This window comes from Odocoileus virginianus, chromosome X (genome assembly GCF_023699985.2).
Source record: "Odocoileus virginianus isolate 20LAN1187 ecotype Illinois chromosome X, Ovbor_1.2, whole genome shotgun sequence".
In the NCBI taxonomy this organism is placed as follows: domain Eukaryota; kingdom Metazoa; phylum Chordata; class Mammalia; order Artiodactyla; family Cervidae; genus Odocoileus; species Odocoileus virginianus.
In genome coordinates, this window is record NC_069708.1 from 22,125,123 (window position 1) to 22,131,580 (window position 6,458).

Here is a 6,458-nt window from a genome sequence, read left to right on the forward strand (position 1 = left end):
TCAGCATCAGTCCTTCCAATAAATATTCAGGACTGATTTCCTTTAGGGTGGACTGGTTGGATCTCCTTGCAGTCCACAGGACTCTCAAGAGTCTTCTCCAACACCACAGTTCAAAAGCATAAATTCTTCGGTCCTCAGCTTTCTTTATAGTCCAACTCTCACATCCATACATGACTACTGGAAAAACATTATCTTGGACTAGATGGACTTTTGTAGGCAAAATAATGTTTCTGCTTTTTAATATGCTGTCTAGGTTGGTCATAGCTTTTCTTCCAAGGTGCAAGTGTCTTTTAATCTCATTGCTGCAGTCACCATCTGCACTGATTTTGCAGCCCCCCCAAATAAAGTCTCTGTTTCCATTGTTTCCCCATCTATTTGCCATGAAATGATGGGGCCAGATGCCATGATCTTAGTTTTTTGACTGTTGAATTTTAAGCCAACTTTTTCACTCTCTTCTCTCACTTTTATCAAGAGGCTCTTTAGTTCTTCTTCGCTTTCTGTCATAAGGGTGGTGTCATCTGCATATCTGAGGTTATTGATATTTCTCCTGGCAATATTGATTCCAGCTTGTGCTTCATCCAGCCTGGCATTTCGCATGATGTACTCTGCATATAAGTTAAATAAGCAGGGTGACAGTATACAGCCTTGATGTACTCCTTTCCCAATTTGGAACCAGTCCATTTTTCCCAGTCTTTTTCTAACTGTTGCTTTTTGACCTGCATTCAGATTTCTCAAGAGGCAGGTCAGGTGGTCTGGTATTCCCATCTCATGAAGAATTTTCCACAGTTTGTTGTGACCCACACAGTCAAAGGCTTTAATGTAATCAATAAAACAGAAGTAGATGTTTTTCTAGCATTCTCTTGCTTTTTCTATGAGCCAACGGATGTTGGCAATTTGATCTCTGGTTCCTCTGCCTTTCTAAATCCAGCTTGAACATCTGGAAATTCATGGTTCAGGTACTTTTGAAGCCTTGCCTGGAGAATTTTGAGCATTACTTGGCTAGTGTGTGAGATGAGTGCAATTGTGCAGTAGTTTGAACATTCTTTGGCATTGCCCTTTTTTGGGATTGGAATGAAAACTGACCTTTTCCAGCCCTGTGGCCCAGCATAGCCAAAAATAAATAAATAAATAAGCAATGAATATAGCAGTGTGTACATGTCAAGGAAGCCCCCTATTGTTTCATTCATTCTGTCAGGTTCCTTTGATTGTTTCGTGTGGGAGTACAAATCTGGTCCCTGTCTATATTTGATGGAAGTGGAACCAGAATCATACATTCTTCTCTGATAAAACCGCTGAATATGACTTAGAAGAAATCTAGACAAAACCAAATAATTTACTTTCAGATAACTTGGGCCCTTCAAAAAAGTCTTAATTGGGTTTCAATAAATCTAAGTGAAAGTAAGTACTTACATGAAAACAAGCTCAGGGACTTCCCTGGTGGTCCAGTGGTTAAGAATCCTCCTTCCATTGCAGGGGATGCGGGTTCAATCCTTGTCTAGGAATTAAGATCCCACATGCTGTGGGGCAACTAAGACCTTGTGCCACAGATACTGAGGCTGCATTCTAAAGCCCACTTGTCACAACTAGAGAGAAGCCCAGGAACTGCAACCAAGAGCCCCCAGCAAAGACCCTATGTGCCCCGACCAAGACTCAACACAGCCAAATAAATAAATAAATAAATAAATATTTTAAAGAAGATCAGCCTCTAAAAAAAGAAAAGAAAGCAAGCTCAGAATCTGCATTCTTGTTCAAAGTAATTTCTCAATACCAGTTAGAATGAAATCTAATGAAACTAGCAGTTTATATGTAAATAGTTTAAAATCACATATTTCCTGTAAATAAACTCTTTACAGTGAGTTAAAGTAAATCTAAGTGAAACTAAGAGCTTCATTTTATTTTATTATTTACTTATGGCCATGCCACCTGGCTTGTCGTATCTAGTTCCCTGACCAGGGATTGAACCTGGGCCCTCAGCAGTGAAAGTGCAGAGTCCTAACCACTGGACCTCCAGGGAACTCCTAAGAGCTTTATTTCAAAACATATTCAGAATCAGAAATTTTTTTTTAAAAGTACTATTTTTATGGATAGAGTAAATGAAGATGAAACTAAGCTGTATATGTTTAAATAAGCATAGAATCACACATAATTCTAAAAAAATTATGCATGTAGTGACTTACTGCAACTTAAATGGAATTAAGCAATATAAATGAAAACAAGCTTAGAATCACACATTCTTCTTAGAAGTAAATCCCCAGTGCAAATTAGGGCAAACTTAGACCAAAAGAAGCAGTATGTTTTAAAAACAAGCTCAGAATCTCACTTTCTTTGCCAAGGAAACCAGTTCTTGGAAGTTAGAGTAAATTTAGATTAATCTAAGTAGTATAAGAGCTTGCCTTGTAGCTCAGTCAGTAAAGAATCTGCCTGCAGTGCAGGAGACCCAGGTTCAAATCCTGGGTTGGGACGATCCCCTGGAGAAGGAAATGGCAATCCACTCCAGTATCCTTGCCTGGAAAATCTCATGGACAGTGGAGCCTGGTGGGTGCAGTTCATAGGGTTGCAAAGAGTTGGGCACGACTGAGCGATTAATACTTACTAAGTAGTATAAGTTAAAATGTGCCCAGAATCACACATTCTTCTCCAAAGTAGCTACTTACTGTGATTTAGAGTAAACTTTGATGAAACTTAGCAGTATTTGTGAGGACAATGTCAGTGAAAACAACATTAAAATAATACATTTTTCTTAAAAGTAACTTCTTACAACTAATTAGAGAGAATCTTTTTATTATTAACGGTATATGTAAAAACAAGATCAGAATAACACATTTTCTTACAAAATAAGTGTAGGATCAGGTTTAGAGATAATCAGAATGAATCAAGCTCATTGTCAGAGTCAGAATTAAGGTTTAGTATTAACTTCAGGGTCAAGATTAGAGTTAGATGTAAAGTTACATCAGGTTCTCAGTAAGGGTTAGTCTTCTGGTTAGGTTTCAGTCAGGGTCAGGTTCATGATTAGGGAGAGGGTTAGGGTAAAAATCAAGTTTAGGATTAGGTTAAGGGTTAGTTAGAGTCAGGGTCATGATCAGGTAATGTTTAGGATCTAGTTTATGGTTAGTTTTAGGGTTTATAGTCAAGTTTAAAACTAGGTTTTGTTGTTGTTCAGTTTCTCAGTTGTGTCCAACTCTTTGAGATCCCGTGGACTGTAGTCCACCAGGCTTCCCTGTCCTTCACCATCTCCTAAAGCTTGCTCAAACTCATGTCCATTGAGACAGTGATGCCATCCAACCATCTTGCCCTCTGTCATCATCTTCTCTTCCTGCCCTCAATCTTTCCCAGCATCAGGGCCTTTTCTTATGAGTCAGCTCTTTGGTTACCCAGCATCAGGTAACCAAAGCATTGGAGCTTCAGCTTTGGCTTCAGTCCTTCCAATGACTAGTCAGGATTGATTTCTTTAGGATTGACTGGTTTGATCTCCTTGCAGTTCAAGGGATGCTCAAGAGTCTTCTCCAACACCACAGTTCAAAAGCATCAATTCTTTGGTGCTCAACCTTCTTTATGGTCCAAATCTCACATCCATAGGTGACTACTGGAAAAACCATAGCTTTGAATTTAAGGTTATGATTAATGTGAAGGTAGAGTTCGTGGTCTGAATCAGTGTTTGGGAGTAAGTTTAGGTTGAGGTCAATATTTAATTGTTCGATTTCGGGGTCAGGATTAGGTATGGCTGAGAAAGAGGCCAAGAAACTCCTTACTTGAGGTTGTTAGATAGCTGGCTACAACTGGGATTGGGCAAGCACATCTCAGGGGAGGGGGCTAGAGCCTGGGTCCCACTAGGTTGAGTTTCTGGGTCTAGGGGTCTTGGACAGAGGAGAGTCACTCTGGAAGCTTGGGATCACCTGAAATTCTAGATTTGCTCCTCAAAGTCCTTAGACAAGCCACCTTGGTCCCTGGAGCTCCTCCGATATCTCACCACTCTCTGATCTACCTTGAATGACGTGCCTCCTCAGCCATTCCACTGCTGTCACTATTTGGAAGTGAATGGGTTAAGAGGTGAGCCAGCTGAATTGAGGGAAGGAGAAGGTGCCCTATTTTGTGCTTCAGATCATCCCTGGTCTCCTGATGGTCTACAATAAAGCTTTCCATACCCTTCTTGGAGTGCTGGGAGTCTCCTTACCCCAGCCTGGTTGCTCTCTGAACTCTCTTGAGAAATGGAGGTAGAACAGGACCAAGCAGAGATCAGACAACTAGAGGACTGCAGTGAAGCCTGGGGCAGAAGGCTGGCTGAGGCTTCAGATCCACCATGCTTGAAGGAGATCTCCAATGAAAAGGCCTTTGCAGATTGAGCTTGAGTCCAGGTATTCATAAACAACTTTATGGAGTTGCTTTTCCCAGCAACTGACCTGCAGCATGGGTTGGATCTTGATTAAAGATCCAAAGACTTCAAGAACTGAGCTAATGCTGTACCTCTTCCCTGGTCCCAGACTCACCACTGGGGAGTACACACATGAGGCAGACCTGAATAACACTGAAAAGCTTGTGAACACTGAGCTGACACTGGAACTACACTTGCAGAAGATAGGATGGAACCTATGGACTGAGCTTAACCATGCAGATTGTCTGTTAAAACAAATGTATCAACATTCTTCTGGCTTCCCTGGTGGCTCAATGGTAAAAATTCTGCCTGTCAATGCAGGAGATGCGGGTTTGATTCCTGGGTTGGGAAGATATTCTGGAGAAGGAAATGGCAACCCACTCCAGTCTTCTTGCTGGGAAATGCCATGGACAGAGGAGCCTGGTAGGCTACAGTCCATGGTGTCACAAAGTGTTGGACACAACTTAATGACTAAAACAACAACAGCAGTCAACAGTCTTTATAGGATTTAAACAAGACCTAGAGTCTTATAATGTAATATTCAAAATGTCCAGGATACAATCCAAAATTACTCAGCATATAAAGAACAATGAAATATTTGATTCAAGTGGGGAATGACAATCAACGGGTGCCAAGAATGAGATAATGCAGATGTTGGAATTATCTGCCAAGCACTTTATAAAAATGATTGATTGAGCAATTATGAAAATTCTCAAAACAAACATGAAAATGGGAAAGCATTGGAATATAAAAAAGACATAAAATTAACCACTTTTGTTTCTATGCATTTTTTAATTTCTTCTGTTATTTATTGGTTATTCAGAAGCATGTTGTTTAGCCTCCATATGTTTGTACCTATGGGATTCAGTAAAAGCAGTGCTAAGGGGAAGGTTCATAGCAATACAAGTTTACCTCAAGAAACAAGAGAAAAATCAAATAAATAATCTAACTTTACACCTGAAGCAACTAGGAAAAGAAGTAATAAAGCACCCCAGGGTTAATAGAAGGAAAGATATCACAAAAATTAGGGCAGAAATAAATGAAAAAGAAACAAAGGAAACTATAGCAAAAATCAACAAAACTAAAAGCTGGTTCTCTTAGAAGATAAATATAATAGACAAACCATTAGCCAGAACACATCAAGAAAAAAAGGGAGAATCGAATCAACAAAATTAGAAATGAAAATAGAGAAATCACAACAGACAACACAGAAATACAAAGGATCATAAGAGACTACTATCAGCAACTACATGCCAATAAAATGGACAACTTGGAAGAAATGGACAAATTCTTAGAAAAGTATAACTTTCCAAAACTGAACCAGGAAGAAATAGAAAATCTTAACAGACCCATCAAAAGCACGGAAATCAAAACTGTAATCAGAAATCTTCTGACAGAAAAAGCCTAGGACCAGATGGCTTCACAGCTGAATTCTACCAAAAATTTAGAGAAGAGCTAACACCCATCATACTCAAACCCATCCAGAAAATTGCAGAAGAAGGTAAACTTCCAAATTCATTCTATGAGACCACCATCACCCTAATACCAAAACCAGACAAAGATGCCACAAAAAAAAACTACAGGCCAATATCATTGATGATCATAGATGCAAAAATCTTCAACAAAATTCTAGCAAACAGAATCCAACAACATATTAAAAAGGTCATACATCATGACCAAGTGTGCTTTATCCCAGGGATGCAAAGATTCTTCAACATTTGCAAATCAATCAATGTGATATACCACATTAACAACTTGAAAGATAAAAACCATATGATTTTCTCAATAAATGCAGAGAAAGCCTTTGAAAAAATTCAATATCCATTTATGATAAAAAAAAAAACTCCTCCAGAAAGCAGGCATAGAAGGAACCCTCAATATAATGAAGGCCATATATGATAAACCCACAATAAACATTATCCTCAGTGGTGAAAAATTGAAAGCATTTCCCCTAAAGTCAGGAACAAGACAAGGGTGCCCACTCTCACCACTACTATTCAACATAGTTTTCAAAGTTTTAGCCACAGCAATCAGAAAAAAAAGAAATAAAAGGAATCCAGATTGGAAAAGAAGTAAAACTCTCACTTTT

General features: G+C 39.1%; 1 non-coding gene across 1 annotated transcript; it reads right to left on the reverse strand.

The window, feature by feature from the left end:
* Positions 1-1,941: 1,941 nt before the first annotated feature.
* TRNAE-UUC (transfer RNA glutamic acid (anticodon UUC)) lies at positions 1,942-2,014 on the reverse strand. Its single transcript has one exon. It is a non-coding gene; the product is annotated as a tRNA-Glu (tRNA).
* Between the last annotated feature and the right edge of the window lie 4,444 nt (positions 2,015-6,458).